The sequence below is a fragment of the Somniosus microcephalus genome, chromosome 5 (assembly GCF_052327205.1).
Source record: "Somniosus microcephalus isolate GS21.2 chromosome 5, FLI_Smic_1.0, whole genome shotgun sequence".
Classification (NCBI taxonomy): domain Eukaryota; kingdom Metazoa; phylum Chordata; class Chondrichthyes; order Squaliformes; family Somniosidae; genus Somniosus; species Somniosus microcephalus.
In genome coordinates, this window is record NC_140991.1 from 38,937,763 (window position 1) to 38,956,082 (window position 18,320).

General features: G+C 44.0%; 2 protein-coding genes across 3 annotated transcripts in view; one reads left to right on the forward strand and one right to left on the reverse strand.

The window, feature by feature from the left end:
• Nucleotides 1-18,320, forward strand: part of rnf32 (ring finger protein 32) — a 66,466-nt gene that overhangs the window by 41,279 nt on the left and 6,867 nt on the right. The window lies entirely within an intron of this gene.
• lmbr1 (limb development membrane protein 1) overlaps nucleotides 1-18,320 on the reverse strand; it is a 261,948-nt gene that overhangs the window by 12,331 nt on the left and 231,297 nt on the right. The window lies entirely within an intron of this gene.

An 18,320-nucleotide genomic window follows, 5' to 3' on the forward strand; every position in this document is an offset into this window, starting at 1 on the left:
TTCCTACCCGATATCAATCTTTGTGATTTTGACAGCGGTCACGCCTCCAAACCCGCACTCTGAGCGCTGGCAAAATTCCGGCCTAAGAAATCTGGTAGGATAAGACTAACCACCAGTACCATGTCTTGGGTAGATAGTACACACCACAAAGTGCAGCTAGTCAACCTATTCCGCATTCAGTGTTCACCCGTGCCAAGCTGTTTCTTTGCAGGGTCTTAAGTTGAACACATGCAAGCAATCCGTTGCAACCTGCACTTTGGGAAATGCACCAATTTTGTGAAATTGGGCCTATGTGTCTAGTGTTCAGTGGGAAAGGAGATAAAAGTCTTGCCATTGAATCAGTCATCTTTGATGTGTATGTGGGCAACAAATACCTGACATTGCAGTGCTCACTGGAAATGTGGCATAGGCTTAACAATTGAGAGCAGTGGTGATCTTGCCAAGCATTGATGATGAATCTAGGTTGCAAGGATACTGCAGGTATCCTTGTTACAGATGGCAAAGCTCTATTTTGAAGGGGGTGCAGGAACAGAGAGACCTGGTGATTCACATATACAAATCTTTGAAGGTGGCCGGACAGGCAGTTAATTGGCACTAATCCCTTCCTGCCTGGTTTCGGCGGGTCTCAGTGCGGGGCGGGTACCCGCCGCCCCTGAAACTTACGTGGGGCGGGGTTTTGGGCGGGATGGTGTCGGGACCCCCAAAGTCAGGATTCCCCCCCCCCCCCCACGCCTGAAACCCCGCCTGACGGCTCCCCGAAAATCTAGCCCCTTGGCTTTATAAATAGAGGAATAGAGTACAAAAGCAAGGAATTCATGGTAAACCTTTATAAATCACTGGTTAGGCTTCAGATAGAGCATTGTATCCAATTCTGGGCACCACACTTCAGGAAGGATGTCAAGGCCTTGGAGAGGGTGCAGAGGAGATGTACCAGAGTGATACCAGGGATGAGGGACTTCAGTTATGTGGAGAGACTATAGAGAAGCTGGGATTGTTCTCCTTAGAGCAGAGAAGGTTAAGGGGAGATTTGATTCAGGTGTTCAAAATTATATTTGGTTTTGATAGAGTAAATAAGGAGAAACTGTTTCTACTGACAGAAGGGTCAGTATCCAGAGCACACAGATTTAAGATAATTGGCATAAGAACCAGAGGCGAGTCATAGAGCTATACAGCACAGAAAGAGGCCCTTCGGCCCATCATGTCCGCGCCGGCCCTCAAGCCCTGTCTATTCTAATCCCATTTTCCAGCACTTGGTCCGTAGCCTTGTATGCTATGGTGGTTCAAGTGCTCATCTAAATGCTTCTTGAATGTTGTGAGGGTTCCTGCCTCTACCACCCTTTCAGGCAGTGAGTTCCAGATTCCAACCACCCTCTGGGTGCAAAAGCCTTTCCCCAAATCCCCTCTAAACCTCTTGCCCCTTACCTTGAAACTATGCCCCCTGGTTATTGACCCCTCTACTAAGGGGAAAAGTTCCTTTCTATCTACCCTATCTATGCCCCTCATAATTTTGTACACCTCAACCAGGTCCCCCCTCAGCCTTCTCTGCTCTAAGGAAAACAACCCCAGCCTGTCCAGTCTCTCTTCATAGCTGGAATGCTCCAGCCCAGGTAACATCCTGGTGAATCTCCTCTGCATCCTCTCCAATGCAGTCACATCCTTCCTATAGTGTGGCGACCAGAACTGCACACAGTATTCCAGCTGAGGCCTAACTAGCATTTTGTACAGCTCCATCATAACCTCCCTGCTCTTATATTCTATGCCTCGGCTAATGAAGGCAAGTATCCCATATGCCTTTTTAACCACCTTATCTACATGTCCTGCTGCCTTCAGGGACCTATGTACATGCACACCAAGGTTCCTCTGTCCTTCCTAGGGTCCTACCATTCATTGTGTATTCCCTTGCCTTGTTAGTCCTCCCAAAATGCATCACCTCACACTTTTCAGGGTTAAATTCCATTTGCCACTGTTCTGCCCATCTAACCAACCCGTCTATATCATCCTGTAGCCTGAGGCTTCCCTCCTCGCTATTTACCACTCCACCAATTTTCATGTCATCTGCGAACTTACTGATCATACCACCTACATTCATATCTAAATCATTAATGTACACTACAAACAGCAAAGGACCCAGCACCGATCCCTGCGGTACACCATTGGACACAGGCTTCCAGTTACAAAAACAACCTTCGACTATCACCCTCCTGCCACTAAGCCAATTTTGGATCCAATGTGACAAATTGCCCTGGATCCCATGGGCTCTTACCTTCTTAACCAGTCTCCCATGTGGGACTTTGTCAAAAGCCTTACTGAAGTCCATGTAGACTACATCAACTGCACTACCCTCATCCACACACCTAGTCACCCCCTCGAAAAATTCAATCAAATTGGTTAGACATGATCTCCCCCTGACAAAGCCATGCTGACTATCCTTGATTAATCCTTGCCTCTCCAAGTGGAGACTAATTCTGTCCCTCAGAATTTTTTCCAATGATTTGCCTACCACTGATGTTAGGCTCACTGGCATGTAATTCCCTGGTTTATCCCAACTACCTTTCTTGAATAATGGTCCTACGCTGTCCTCCAGTCCTCTGGCACCTCCCCTGTGGCCAGAGAGATTCTGAAAATTTGTGTCAGAGCCCCTGCAATCTCCTCCCTTGCCCGAGACAACTTGATCAGTGCAGTGAGAGTTCAGGTGAGTATTTTGGATAGTGTAGCTAACATTCATTATTAAAACTATTAAAAAGGTAAAATATCAGACATGAGATGAGGAGAAATTGTTTTAAACAGCACATTATGATGATCTGGAATGCACTGCCTGAAAGGGCGGTGGAAGCAGATTCAATAGTAACTTTCAAAAGGGAATTGGATAAATATGTGAAAAGGAAGTTTTTTTAAATGGCCTCCTTTTGTGCTGTATTTTTCTATGATTTTATCTTGTTGGTCTATAGCAAGCTGAGGCAGTTGTCCTGGTTCATTGGCAATCAAGTTTGCCAAGATCTGCAGAATAGTCTGTGTGGTGTACCATTTTGACCATGAAATTGATGTGCTTTAACAAAGAAACCTAAGGAGTGATATAAAATGTCTAGCAAGAAATATGGCACTAAATAAGTACTATAAACATTGCAAATAAACTTCCAAAGGTTTTTAAGAGTTCCTGCGATCATGGAGCTTCCCTTGTTCCCAATCCAAATGGGTGAACAAAGAAAATGATGAAACCCACCCCAAGCACCAGGGAATTATGCTTTTTGTTCATTTAAATATTTTTGCAGTAAGTCTGGGTATTTAATGAGGCTTGTACAGGAAATGGGCACTAATAATAATAAACGCTGCTTATTTACAGGTTTCACAGTATAATACACAATCATGGAATTCTCTATCCAAACACCAGTAAATATTCCATAATAACATGTTGTAAAACGTGTTCAATCACTGTAAATCAGCGACCCTGATGATGCATTGTGCATTAGGCGGCATAACATCTCATTTGTTATAAAACACATCCTCTGGCTCACTGTGCGCAATGCCATGGGAGATCCACAAATATGGTGAGTTGTAATTTGGTTGTTTTCAGCCCATTAAAAAGTGTGACAGATTAAATATAGATGCATAAACGGTTTTTCTGGTGTGCTGGTTGTTTAGATTGGGACCGAGTCATATCCAGAGACAACTTGATCAGTGCAGTGAGTTCAGGTGAGTATTTTGGATAGTGTAGCTAACTTTCATTATTAAAACTATTGAAAAGGTAAAATATCAGACATCGGAAAAACATTCATGCAATGCCCCTTCACATTTATTCAAATAGTCGACTCATTAACTTGGGATATTTCAAATCTCAGAAATAGACTTCCTAAAATAGTGATGTTCTCCCTCCAAGAACAAGAAATAGTACATTAAAACTCATTTAGCACAATTTTTATTTCCATATATAGAACTTGATCTTATTTTGTAGGACATAAAACTTAGTCATTACAACTAGAAAGAAATTTGGGTGTAAATGGTTTTTAACTTCAAACTATGAGGTGGAAAGCTATTTCTGAAGTGATAACACAGAGCCTAGTTATCTTCTTTAAACTGCTGATAATGCTTTGGTTGAGAATTAAATAATATAAGCACACATTTCTCAAAGAAGAGTTTGCTTTGCTTCTTTAGACTACCCACTGAGCTAACAGTTAATCGTATGAGGGACTACCAGCTTCAGAACCAGCAGACATTGCAGAGCCTCCACTTGGCACAGCTACAGCTGACTCCAGTGTGACTGGAAGGAAATGACCTGACGTGGCCGGACAGGGCCGTGGCCAAAGAGCTGGCGCACGATCAGTCTGAATGGGGGAAAAGGGATTATGAGACTGCACAACGAGTGCCGAATTGAATTTAGTCAAAGACAGATTTGATCGCTGTCTGCCTCAATGTTGTTTGTTTGGAACTTCTCACTGTCCGTTTACACTTTAGGCAGCAAGCCTAAATTTCAAAGTTTTCAATTTGTTCTTTTGTTTGTGAAACACTGATGCAAGTAGACAGACCCACAAAATGTAGTCACCGTTATATAAAGGTGACCATGTATTTATATTGCGCTTCTCATGTCAGGAAGTCACTTATCTTGATAGATCCTCGCAGGTGTAACTCCTTCATTTTTCCAGGCATCCTATCTGCTGACGTTAGTAATTAAAACATATAATACTGCAAGTTTTGGTCTTCTTACCTAAGGAAGGATATATTTGTCATAGAGGGAGTGCAACGAAGGTTCACCAGACTGATTCCTGGGATGGGGGGATTGTCCTATGAGGAGAGATTGAGTAGACTAGGCCTATATTCTCTAGAGTTTAGAAGAATGAGGTGATCTCATTGACACATACAAAATTCTGACAGGGCTTGACAGAGTAGATGCCGGGTGGATGTTTCCCCTGGCTGGGGAGTCTAGAACCAGGGGTCACAGTCTCAGAATAAGGAGTCGGCCATTTAGCACTGGGATGAGGAGAAATTTCTTCACTTAGAGGGTGGTGAATCTTTGGAATTCTCTACCCCAGAGGGCTGTGGAGACTCAGTCGTTGAGTATATTCAAGACAGAGATCGATAAGGAATCAAGGGATATGGGGATAGTGCAGGAAAGTGGAGATGAGGTAGAAGATCAGCCATGATCTTATTGAATGGCGGAGCAGGCTCAAGGGGCCAAATGGCCTATTCCTGCTCCTATTTCTTATGTTATATGTTCTTATCAGCATCTGAAAAGGAAAACAATAGGTTAACATTTCAAATAGAGACTCTACCATCAGCCTGAAAAAGGAAAGTAGGCAATCTCCTTCGTAGGACTGGCCAAAAGAGAGAGGGAAGTGGCAAAGAACAAGTAAAGATTGTGGGTCAAATGTGTTAAATACTAGTACAAAGCAGCAGCTAATGGGTTTAATTTTATTTTTATTTTAGATTTCCAGGATTTTCAGGGGTTTTTTTTGGTTTGTTTTTTTATCAGAGATGGAGGTTTAGAAATAAGACTTTGGCATGCAATGCAAGAACATGCACTAATATAAAGCATTTCATGACCTCCGAGCGTCCCAAAGTGCTCGTTACATCCAATGCAATACTTTTGAAATGTAGTCACTGTTTTAATGTAAGAAACAAGGCAGACAATTTTCACACAGCAAGATCCCACAAACAGCAATGAAATAAATGACCAGATCATCCATTGGTATTGGTTGAGGCATAAGCGTTAGCCAGGACATCGGGAGAATTGGACTGTTCTTTCGAACCGTGCTGTGGAATCTTTTACGTCCACAAGAGCAGACGGGACCTCGGTTTAACGTCTCATCCGAAAGACGGCACCTCCGACAGCGCAGCACTCCCTCAGCACTGCATTAAATGCCAGCCTAGATTATGTGCTGAAGTTTCTGGAATGGGACTTGAAACCACAGTCTTCTGACATAGGCGACAGTGCTGCCACTGACCCAAGGCTGACACCAAATACTGTCTGAACAGTAAAGAAAGTAGTCTTCCAGAGCAAAATTAACTCAAAGCCCAATAATAAATGTCGATAATGTGCCCACAATGGAGTAGACTGTAAACTACATCGTGTACAGTCAGTTGTTTATTTTTCTGAACAGTACACTAGATCACATCAGTATTTGATTGGACGTGTAAATTGTGGCATATTTCTAGTTTGCGATCCCAGTGTAGAGCCTTGCCTCTGGATTGCCATATCATGAGGTTACTGCCCACAGTGCTTGGATGGCACACTCTGAAAATTACCTCCAATGTGTCAACTTAAAGGCAGCAAATGGTTGATCAGTGTGTATTCCAAAAGTACTAGAGTTGCAGTTATATAGTTTGAGATCAATAGCTACAAAGCACAAAGATTAGGTGTCAAAACCCCTTATATATATTGTTTTATTTATTCATGGGATGTGGGCGTTAGCCAACATTTATTGCCCATCCCTATTTGCCCTTAAGAAGGTGGTGGTGAGCCGCCTTCTTGAACCGATGCAGTCCATGTGGTGAAGGTGCTCCCACATGGTGATTGGTAGGGAGGTTCCAGGATTTTGACCCAGTGACGATGAAGGAAGGATGATATATTTCCAAGTCAGGATGGTGTGTGACTTGGAGGGGATCTTGGAGGTGATGGTGTTCCTAGCACCTGCTGCCCTTGTCCTTCTAGGTGGTAGAGGTTGTGAGTTTGGGAGGTGCTGTCGAAGAAGCCTTGGCGAGTTGCTGCAGTGCATCTTGTAGATTGTACACACTGCAGCCACAGTGTGCCGGTGGTGGAGGAAGTGAATGTTTAAAGTAGTGGATGGGGTGCCAATCAAGCAGGCTACTTTGTCCTGGATGGTGTTGAGCTTCGAGTGTTGTTGGAGGTGCACTTATCCAGGCAAGTGGAGAGTATTCCATCACACTTCTGACTTGTATAATAGCAAAATACTGCGGATGCTGGAAATCTGAAATAACAACAAAAAACGCTGGAAATACTCAGCAGGCCAGGCAGCATCCGTGGAGAGAGAACCAGAGTTAACGTTTCAGGTCTGGGACCCTTCATCAGAACTGGAAAAAGCTGGAGATGTAACAGATATTAAGCAGGTGCAGAGACAGGGGGAGGGGGGGTTTAGGGGGGGAGGAAGGAATAGAAAGAACATCCTGTACTTTTGTAAGAGGCAGGAAAGATAAAATGTTGCAAATGGGAATGGCAAAAATCATACTGCATTGGGCACTTTGCAGTCTGCCGGACTCAACATTGAGTTCAACAATTTCAGTTAATTATCTCTGCCCCCATTTTTCATGCAGTATGATTTTTGCCATTCCCATTTGCAACATTTTATCTTTCCTGCCTCTTACAAAAGTACAGGGTGTTCTTTCTATTCCTTCCTCCCCTCCTAAACCCCCCGCCGCCCCCTGTCTTTGCACCTGCTTAATATCTGTTACATCTCCAGCTTTTTCCAGTTCTGATGAAGGGTCCCAGACCTGAAACGTTAACTCTGGTTCTCTCCCCATGGATGCTGCCTGGCCTGCTGAGTATTTCCAGCATTTTCTGTTGTTATTTCAATTTTGACTTGTGCCTTGTTGATGGTGGAAAGCCTTTGGGGAGTCAGGTAGTGAGTCACTCAGAACTGAATACCGAGCCTCTGACATGGTCTTGTAGCCATAGTATTTATGTGGCTGGTCCAGTTAAGTTTCTGGTCAATGGTGACCCCCCCAGGTTGTTGATGGTGGGGGATTTGATTATGGCAATACCGTTGAATGTCAAGGGGAGGTGGTTAGACTGTCTCTTGTTCAAGTTAGTCATTGCCTGGCACTTGTGTGGCACGAATGTTGCTTGCCACTTATCAGCCCAAACCTGTCCAGGTCTTGCTGCATGTGGGCACGGACTGCTTCATTATCTGAGGAGTTGCGAATGGAACTGAACACTGTGCAATCATCAGTGAACAGCCCCATTTCTGACCTTATGATGGAGGGAAGGTCATTGATGAAGCAGGTGGAGCAGCTGAAGATGATTGCCCTGAGGAACTCCTGCAACAATGTCCTGGGGCTGAGATGATTGGCCTCCAACAATCACAACCATCTTCCTTTGTGCGAGGTATGACTCTAGCCAGTGGAGAGTTTTGCCCTGATTCCCACTGATTTCAATCTTACTAGTGCTCCTTGATGCCGCACTCTGTCAAATGCTGACTTGATGTCAAGGGCATTCATTCTCATCTCACCTCTGGAATTCAGCTCATTTGTTCATGTTTCAACCAAGGCTGTAATGAGGTCTGGAGCCAAGTGGTCCAGGCAGAACCTAAACTGAGCATCAGTGAACAGGTTATTGGTAAGTGCTGCTTGATAGCACTGTCAATGACATCACTTTGATGATGATTGAGAGAAGGCTGGTGGGGTGGTAATTGGCCGGATTGCATTTGTCCTGCTTTTTATGGACATTACGTACCTGGGCAGTTTTCCACATGTCAGGTAGATGCTAGTGCATTAGCTGTACTGGAACAGCTTGGCTAGAGGCGTGGCTAGTTCTGGAGCACAAGTCATCAGCGCTACAGTTTGGATGTTGTCGGGGCCCATACCCTTTCCTGTATCCAGTGTGCTCAGCCATTTCTTGCTATCATGTGGAGTGAATCGAAACATAGAAACATAGAAGATAGTAGCAGGAGTAGACCATTTGGCCTCTCGAGCCTGCTCCGCCATTCAATGCGATCATGGCTGATCATCCAAATTCAGTACCCTGTCCCTGCCTTCTCCCCATATCCCTTGATCCCTTTAGCCTTAAGAAATATATCCAACTCCTTCTTGAATATATTTAATGAATTGGCCTCCACTGCCTTCTGTGGTAGAGAATTCCACAGGTTCACCACTCTCTGGGTGAAGAAATTCCTCCTCATCTCTGTCCTAAATGGCTTACCCCTTATCCTTAGACTGTGACCCCTGGTTCTGGACTCCCCGGCCATCGGGAACATCCTTCCTGCATCCAGTCTGTTCAGTCCTGTTAGAATTTTATACGTTTCAATGAGATCCCCTCTCATTCTTCTAAACTCCAGCGAGTAAAAGCCCAATCGACCCAACCTCTCCTCATACGTCATTCCTGGCATCCCAGGTATCAGTCTGGTGAATCTTCGCTGCACTCCCTCCATGGCAAGAACATCCTTCCTCAGATAAGGTGACCAAAACTGCACACAATACTCAAGGTGTGGTCTCACCAAGGCCCTGTACAACTGCAGCAAGACATCCTTGTTCTTGTACTCAAACCCTCTTGCTACGAAGGCCAACATACCATTTCCCTTCTTAACCGCCTGCTGCACCTGCATGCTTACCTTCAGCGACTGGTGCACAAGGACACCCAGGTCTCGTTGCACTTCCCTTTCTCCCAATCTATTGCCGTTCAGATAATAATCTGCCTTCCTGTGTTTGCCACCAAAGTGAATAACCTCGCATTTATCCACATTATACTGCATCTGTCATGCCTCTGCCCAATCACCCAATCTGTCCAAATCATACTGGAGTTTCTCGGCATCCTCCTCACAGCACACACGCCCACCTAGCTTTGTGTCATCTGCAAACTTGGAGATATTACCTCTAGTTCCCTCGTCTAGATCATTTATATATATTGTGAATAGCTGGGGTCCTATCCCGATCCCTGCAGTACCCCACTAGTCACTGCCTGCCACTCGGAAAAAGAGCCGTTTATTCCAACTCTTTGCTTCCTGTCTGCCAACCAGTTCTTTATCCAAGTCAGTACCTTGCCCCCAATCCCATGTGCCTTAACTTTACATGCTAATCTCTTATGCGGGACCTTATCGAAAGCCTTCTGTAAGTCCAAATACACCGCATCCACTGGTTCTCCCTTATCTATTCTACCAGTTACATCCTCAAAAAATTCCAGTAGATTAGTCAAGCACGATTTACCTTTTGTAAATCCATGTTGACTTTGCCCGATCCTGTCACTGTTTTCCAAGTGCTCTGCTATTACATCTTTTATAATGGATTCTAACATTTTCCCCACTACCGATGTCAGGCTTACCGGTCTATAATTCCCCGTTTTCTCTCTACCACCTTTTTTGAATAATGGGGTAACATTAGCTACCCACCAATCCATGAGAACTGTTCCAGAGTCTATCGAATTTTGGAAGATGACCAGCAATGCATCTACTATTTCTAGGGCCACTTCCTTAAGTACCCTAGGATGTAGATTATCAGGCCCTGGGGTTTTATCAGCCTTCAATCCCATCAATTTCCCTAACACCATTTCCCTACAAATACTGATTTCTTTCAGTTACTCCCTCTCATTAGACCCTATGTTCCCCGACATCTCTGGGAGGTTATTTATGTCCTCCTTTGTGAAGACAGAACCAAAGTATGTATTTAATTGGTCAGCCATTTCTTTGTTCCCCATTATAAATTCCCCTGATTCTGACTGCAAGGGACCTACGCTTGACTTCACCAATCTTTTTCTCTTCACATATCTATAAAAGCTTTTACAGTCAGTTTTTATGTTCCCTGAAAGCTTACTCTCATACTCTATTTCCCCCCTCTTAATTAATCCCTTTGTCCTCCTTTGCTGAATCCTAAACTGCTCCCAATCGTCAGGTTTACTGCTTTTTCTGGCCAATTTATGTCTTCTCCTTGGATCTTATGCTATCCCTAATTTCCCTTGTTAGCCACGGTTGAGTCACCTTTTTTGATTTATTTTTATGCCAAACAGGGATGAACAAATTCTGTAGTTCATCCATGCGATCTTTGAATGTTTGCCATTGCCTATCCACCGTCAACCCTTTGAGTAACATTCCCCAATCAATCCTACCCAACTCGCGCCTCATACCATCGTAGTTTCCTTTATTTAAATTCAGAATTGGCTGAAGACTGGCTTCTATGATGGTGAGGACCTCAGGAGGATGCCGAGATGGATCATCCACTCGGCACTTCTGGCTGAAGATGGTTGCAAATGCTTCAACCTTGTCTTTTGAACACGTGCTGGGCTCCGCCATCATTTAGGTTTAATTGTACAACACCATTCACCACTGGATGTGGCAGGACTGCAGAGCTTTGATCTGATCCGTTGGTTGCAGGTAGTGAATTGCACACTGCGTGCTAGTGGAGAGCTCTGCTTACGCTCTGACCAGTATCTCTCTACCTTTTGGATGGGAGTGCCCACTTTGCCAAAAGATTAAAAAAGACTGCAGTAAATGCAGACCCCATGAGCACCTTTTTAACCCAGCCTCACACTGCATTGGAGTTGTGCTTAACATCGGAGAGTCCCAAGCAGTGTGAGTTGGTCTCCCCAAGAGCTCTCACACCATTTGGCTTTAGTATCTTCCAAAGTTACACCACCATGTTTGTACTAATATACAGTCAAAGTTGCTTTTTATTCACATGAAAGTGGCAATATAATTCCATCGTAGATTTTACAAATCATCTACACAAATTAGTGAAACACGGGACGCTCATTTCTGTCTATATAAACTTTGCGTCCACTACTCGCCCTTCACACTACAGATGTAATGCTCACTCCAGGCATCATATATTAAAGTCAAAAGCACAAAAAAGCTGTCATTTCATGCCAGATTCTTCTGATCTGGAGCTGGAAATTTACAAACATCGATCAATCTGCAAACTTCCCCGCCAATGGGGAAGCTACTCGTAGAAGGCATTACCCAGCCCACTGGGTCTGTAAGCCTAAAGTCACTTTCCTGGAGCAGTTCTGAAAGGTCATCAACCTGAAACGTTAACTCTGTTTCTCTCTCCACAGATGCTGCCTGACTGGCTGAGTGTTTCCAGCATTTTCTGTTCTTATTTCAGATTTCCATCATCTGCAGTATTTTGCTTTTGTAATTGAATGGTGTAGCAGGCCCAAGGGGCTGAATGGCCTATTCCTGTTCCTAATGTTCACCAGCCAGGCTGTTGCAGATCTGTGCAGACTCCTGCAGCAGGACCAGGGGGCCCTGCCTTTCTAGTGGCTGCGGAAGTCACCAACGCCCTGAAATTTTTCACCTCAACCTCAAATTTTCCAGGCTGCTACAGGAGACATCGCCTGCATCTCCCAGTCTAGAGTGCACAGCTGCTTTGAGCACGTCCCTCTTAACCAGATTCAATCAGTACTATACTTTCCCAGTGGCATCAATGTTCCCTCTAGCAAGTGGGTCAATAGATTTAAAATCCTTGTCAAAAGTTCTGGAGGGGAGATGAGGAGGAATTATTTCACCCCGAGTGTTGTCGAGATCTGGAACGCTCGACCTGAAAAGGTGGTGAAAGCTGATTCCATAAATCATTTTAAAAGGAAGTTGGACGGGTACTTGCGGATGAAGAACTTACAGGGTTATGGACAAAAAGCAGGGGTGTGGGACTAAGCACAACTGCTCCTTCAAAGAGCCAGCACAGGCCTGATGGGCCGAATGGCCTCCTGTGCTGTAAGTTTCTATGATTCAATGAATAGCCAGAATGAGCGTGCTCTGGGATTTGCAGCAGTGGCTGGCTTCCCGCGTGCATCGTTGACTGTACACGTGTAACTATCGGGGCATCAGAGGACGAGAAAAGAGCGTTTTTCAACAGGAAGAGCAGCAATGCTCAACTAGTGTGTAATCACTGCCAAAGCAACTGCCATGATGCGCTCATCCTGATACACTCATCACTGCCCCATTGTTCCACCACTCCAGAAATGTCAGAATATGGCTGCTAATGACACCCCTCTGCAACCCCACCATGCCTGAGCAGCACAAGTACAATAGCAGCCATGGGACCATCAGGAACATCATTGAACACACTATTGGCATCTTGAAGCTAAGGTTCCAGTACCTTGATCAGTCTCCTTAAAAAGTGCATACATTTATTTTATGAAGTCACTGTGCAGCTTGCCACAGCATTTAGAGGTAAACATTGATATACTAGGGCAGTCAGTATGATGTGCATATGTTGGGAACAGCGCAGTGTTTGAGGGGAAAAGGTTCGGATGAATTATTATTATATGATAGTCAATGAGGTTTGACTGGGTAAAAAGGCATCAGTGGTCTTGCAAATATAATGGTGAGCCTTAAGCCAGACGACTCGAACCCCTGGTCTCGGTTATTTTTCTCCCCTTAGAGATTGGACAGGTGAAGGAACAGTCCAGTTCTTAGGAGACAGGAGGAGATCTCTTAAGGGAGAGGTTAGCACTGCTGAATCCAAGTAGAGTATCTCATCCAAAACCTCAAACTGAAACTAGCTCTTCCAGAACTAGCCGCGCCTCTAGCCAAGCTGTTCCAGTACAGCTACAACACTGGCATCTACCCGACAATGTGGAAAACTGCCCAGGTATGTCCAGTCCACAAAAAGCAGGACAGATCCAATCTGGCCAATTACCACCCCATCAGTCTACTCAATCATCAGCAAAGTGATGGAAGGTGTTTTCGACAGTGCTATCAAGTAAAACTTACTCACCAATAACCTGCTCACCGATGCTCAAGTTTGGGTTCTGCCAAGATCACTCGGCTCCAGACCTCATTACAGCTTTGGTCCAAACATGGAAAAAAAGAGCTGAAATCCAGAGGTGAGGTGAGAGTAACTGCCCTTGACATGAAGGCAACATTGACAAATGTGGCATCAAGGAGCCCTAGTAAAATTGAAGTCAATGGGAATCAGGGGGAAATCTCTCCACTGGCTGGAGTCATACCTACCACAAAGGAAGATGGTTGTGGTTGTTGGAGGTCAATCATCTCAGCAGGAGTTCCTCAGGGCAGGGTCCTAGGCCCAACCATCTTCAACTGCTTGATTAATGACCTTCCCTCCATCATAAGGTCAGAAGTGGGGATGTTCACTGATGATTGCAGTGTTCAGTTCCATTCGCAACTCCTCAGATAATGAAGCAGTCCATGCCCACATGCAGCAAGACCTGGACATCATTCAGGCTTGGGCTGATAAGTGGCAAGTAACATTCGTGCCACACAAGTGCCAGGCACTGACTATCTCCAACAAGTGAGTATCTAACTACCTCCCCTTGACATTCAACGGCATTACCCTCATTGAATCCCCCACCATCAAAATCCTGGGGGTCACCATTGATCAGAAACTTATCTGGACCAGCCACATAAATACTGTGGCAACAAGAGCGGGTCAGAGGCTCGGTATCCTGCAGCAAGTGTCTCACCTCCTGACTCCCCAAAGGCTTTCCACCATCTACAAGGCACAAGTCAGGAGTGTGATGGAATACTCTCCACTTGCCTGGATGAGTGCAGCTCCAACAACACTCAAGAAGCTTGACATTATCCAAGACAAAGCAGCCCGCTTGATTGGCACCCTCCACCGTGGCTGCAGTGTGTACCATCTACAAGATGCACTGCAGCACCTTCCAAACCCGCGACCTCTACCACCTAGAAGGACAAGGGCAGCAGGCGCATGGGAACACCATCACCTGCAAATTCCCCTCCATGTTGCACACCATCCTGACTTGGAAATATATCGCTGTTCCTTCATCATTGCTGGATCAAAATCTTGGAACTCCCTCCCTAACAGCACTGTGGGAGTACCTTCACCACACGGACTGCAGCAGTTCAAGGCGGCGGCTCACCACCACCTTCTCAAGGGCAACTAGGGATGGACAATAAGTATTGGCCTTGTCAGCGCCGCCCACATCCCAGGAACGAATGAAAAAAAACCAGCAGGTGTCCAGTTCCTTTATCTTCTCTTCCACCTGGCAGTTTGTTACAGAGCTCCAGAACACTGTGTGCTTGGCTGGATTGGCGGTCTGGAAAATTTCATACATTATTTGTATTTCTGCTCTTAGGTCCAGATGGACCATTGCAGGTGTTAGGCTTTGGTCTGAGGTTGGAGGCTAGGCTGTGGTTTGCTGCTGTTCCAAGTTGCATTGTTCTTGGCACTTGTAGGACCTGGTCTTCTGTGGGTAAAGTTGAAACTTGCATTGTTGTAAGTGTCTGGACATTGGGCTGTCATGGATATTGGCTAGTCATAGAAGGGGCAATTCATGGCGATGGGGTTACATTTCATTGAGTGATGTTGGGATCCAACTTTCTGTCTTCCCTGGGGAGGGAGCGTGTTGCTGGAGTTGGAAGGAGTATTTATTTTCCTATCTTCTCTGGATGACCTATCTCTCAAGGGTACAGGTGATCTAGTGGGTCAGAAGGTGCAGTAACTGGAGTTGCTATCAGGATCCTAAGAGATTAGTACATTTCAACACAAATGACAAACCTGATTGAATTTTTTGAGGAGGTGACTAAAGTTGTGCACAGGGGAATGTCTATGGATGTTATTTATATGGGCTTCCAGAAAACATTTGATAAAGTCCCACATAATAGACTGATAACTAAGCCCATGGAATTGAAGGCAAATTATTGATCTGGTTAGGAAATTGGCTGAGCGGTGGGAGACAGAGAATGGGGATAATGAGTAGGTACTCAAATTGGCAGGATGTGACTAGTAGTGTCCTGCCGGGATCGGTGTTGGGGCAACTGTTCACAGTATTAATTAATGACCTATATGATGGCATAGAAAGCCATATATCCAAATTTGTCAATGACACAAAGATAGGCGACATTGTAGGCAGTGTAGATAAAAGCATACAATTACAAAGGGATATCGATAGATTAAGTGAATGGGCAAAACTGTGGCAAATGGAATTCAATATAGGCAAATGTGAGGTCATCCACTTTGGACCTAAAAAGAATAGAACAGGGTACTTTCTAAATGGTGAAAAGCTAAAAACAGAGGTCCAAAGAGACTTGAGGGTCCAGGTACATAGATCATTAAAATGTCATGAACAGGTACAGAAAATAATGAAGGCAGCTAATGGAATGCTGGCCTTTATATCTGGAGGACTAGAATACAAGGGGGTAGAAGTTACGCTGCAGCTATACAAAACCCTGGTTAGACCACACCTGGAGTACTGTGAGCAGTTCTGGGCACCACACCTTAGGAAGCATAGGTTTACCAGAATGATACCCAGACTCCAAGGGTTAAGTTACGAGGAGAGATTATACAAATTAGGGTTGTATTCGCTAGAATTTAGAAGGTTAAAGGGTGATTTGATCGAAGTTCTCAAGATATAGGGTAGATAGAGAGGAACTGTTTCCACTGGTTGGGGATTCTAAGACTAGGGAGCATAGTCTAAAAATTAGAGCCAGACCTTTCAGGAGTGAAGTTAGAAAAACACTTCTACATGCAAAGGGTGGTAGAAGTTTGGAGCTTTCTTCCGCAAATGGCAATTAATGCTGGTTCGATTGTAAATTTTAAATATGAGATTGATCAGATTTTTGTTAACTAAAGGTATTAAGGGATATGGGGCAAATGCGGATATATGGAGTTAGGTGGCAGATCAGCCATGATCTCATTGAATGGCGGAACAGGCTCGAGGGGCTAAATGGCCTTCTCCTGTTATGTTCCGATATAAGTGCTCACCTCTACAGATGGGGGAACTCCCATTTAGAGCCTGAACATGAGTATTGAAACAGGCTGCAGCAAGCATGTCAGCAGGCAGGATTAATGCTTCAGCCAATGCTCCTGCTGGAGGGCTCTTTAAATGCATTTGAAGGCCTGACTAAGATGAGGAGCCAGTAGATCATCTGTTATAGCAATCATTAATCTTGCCAGCTTGCTCGAAGGGCTGGCTGAGAAGGCATTTTTCCAGGGATCCTTGTGGTCAGGTCTAGGAGCCAAGAGTGACTTTGGGCGAGGAAGGGAGCACAGTGTGCTCTGGGTTTAATTGCAGCTTACAAATTTAAACTCACATCTAAAGCTTTTTCTATTCTTGGTGTCAGGCCATTGGGTTCAGTTCAGGTGAAGTCCATCCCTCCTATACAGCCACCTCTTGTTTCAAAACTGGTGCCAATGCCCCACAAACTTGAAACCCCCCTCCTTACTTCACTTTTCCAACCACACATTTAATTGCCTAATCTTTCTTTACCTTTGTGGCTTAGTGTATGCCAAGGGTAATTTTTTTTTTTTTAAGAATACAAGCCTTGAGATCTTGCCTTTTAGCTTCCTTCTTATACCACGTTTTATTAATTCTGTTTTCAGATTATGGCATGTTTAGTGTACGATACATTTTAAAACCAGTAATAACGAGGTTAATGCAGCATTTGTGATCAAATTTAAATTTAATGGCTAGAAAATCATGCAGGGTGCAATGACCTCGTATCCAAATTTCAAATTTTTGCTCATCGCACAAAGTGTTGTCCTTCCAATCTTCCACTGTTCCATTTGTAGTGTGTTGTGCAAATATTTCAAGTCCTGTAAGATTTCATTTGGAATTAGATTAGCTTCCCCTATATTTAAAGTGATAATAAATGGGATGCTTTTTTCTGTGGATTTTGGTTTTGGCAGTAGATTAAACAACTTTAAAAAAAAAATCTGGAAGTGCTAAATCCTGGCTAACCACACACCTTTGAATTCAGTTTCCATTTGATGTTGCCTAGCTTTGTAAATCCTAAAGGTGATCAAGTTTGCATGTCTTCTGCTGTTCCTCTTAACATATATGGATTATGATACAATGATGGGAAGTAACATCACTTACAAATTGTCACCTTACACTGTTTGTGGTCTACAGTTTACTTGCGGGGGGGTAAAAAAAAAACAGCTCAATCGTCGTGATAATTTATGTCATGGAAATTTTGGCTATATTTCTGATTATTGGAGCCAATGGTTTTGGATGGTTGTTAGTTACAATCAACAAACATCTCGTTATTCAGATTTTCAATTCATTAAAAGCCAGCTCGTGAACCACAAGCTAGAATCCAGTACTGTAAAATATTCCCAACAAGATTGAAAATAATTATGCTTTGCATTCAATGGCTTTACAGACCTGCATTTGCCTACATAATAACAGGCACTGGACTTCAAAGTACTGTAAATGAATTGTACATGAAATGCTTTGAGACATTTCTGAGGGATGTATTGAGGCACTACATAAACACACCTTTTTATGTTTTTACATTAAATTAGCACTGTTACAGAATTAAATGTAGCTTGAAATGAATCATTTAACTTGCATATGGAACTGGCACCTTAAAAATTGTGAACGTTCTGCTGAAGATGTATGGGTCGCCAGGAGGGTGGTTGTGGCAAGGACATGGGACTTATTTAAGAAACAGCTGGATGCTGTAACGGGAAGACAAGAGGGTTGGTATTCTGGGAGGAATGGGATCAAGTAGGACAAAAGGCCTTCTTCGTCCAAACCTATCTTGTGATCGTGATGACTGGTAGTAGAACAGTTGCCACATTTTGCATCAACTGTTAGCACTATAATAGTTGAGAGTCTGAAATAGTACAGGAACTCTATTCAACTCACAGGGCACACATATGCGGGCTGAATTATACTTTGTAGCAGGTTAGCTAGTATTGGTTATTTTAAATTAATATAAATTGAGAAACCACATTTG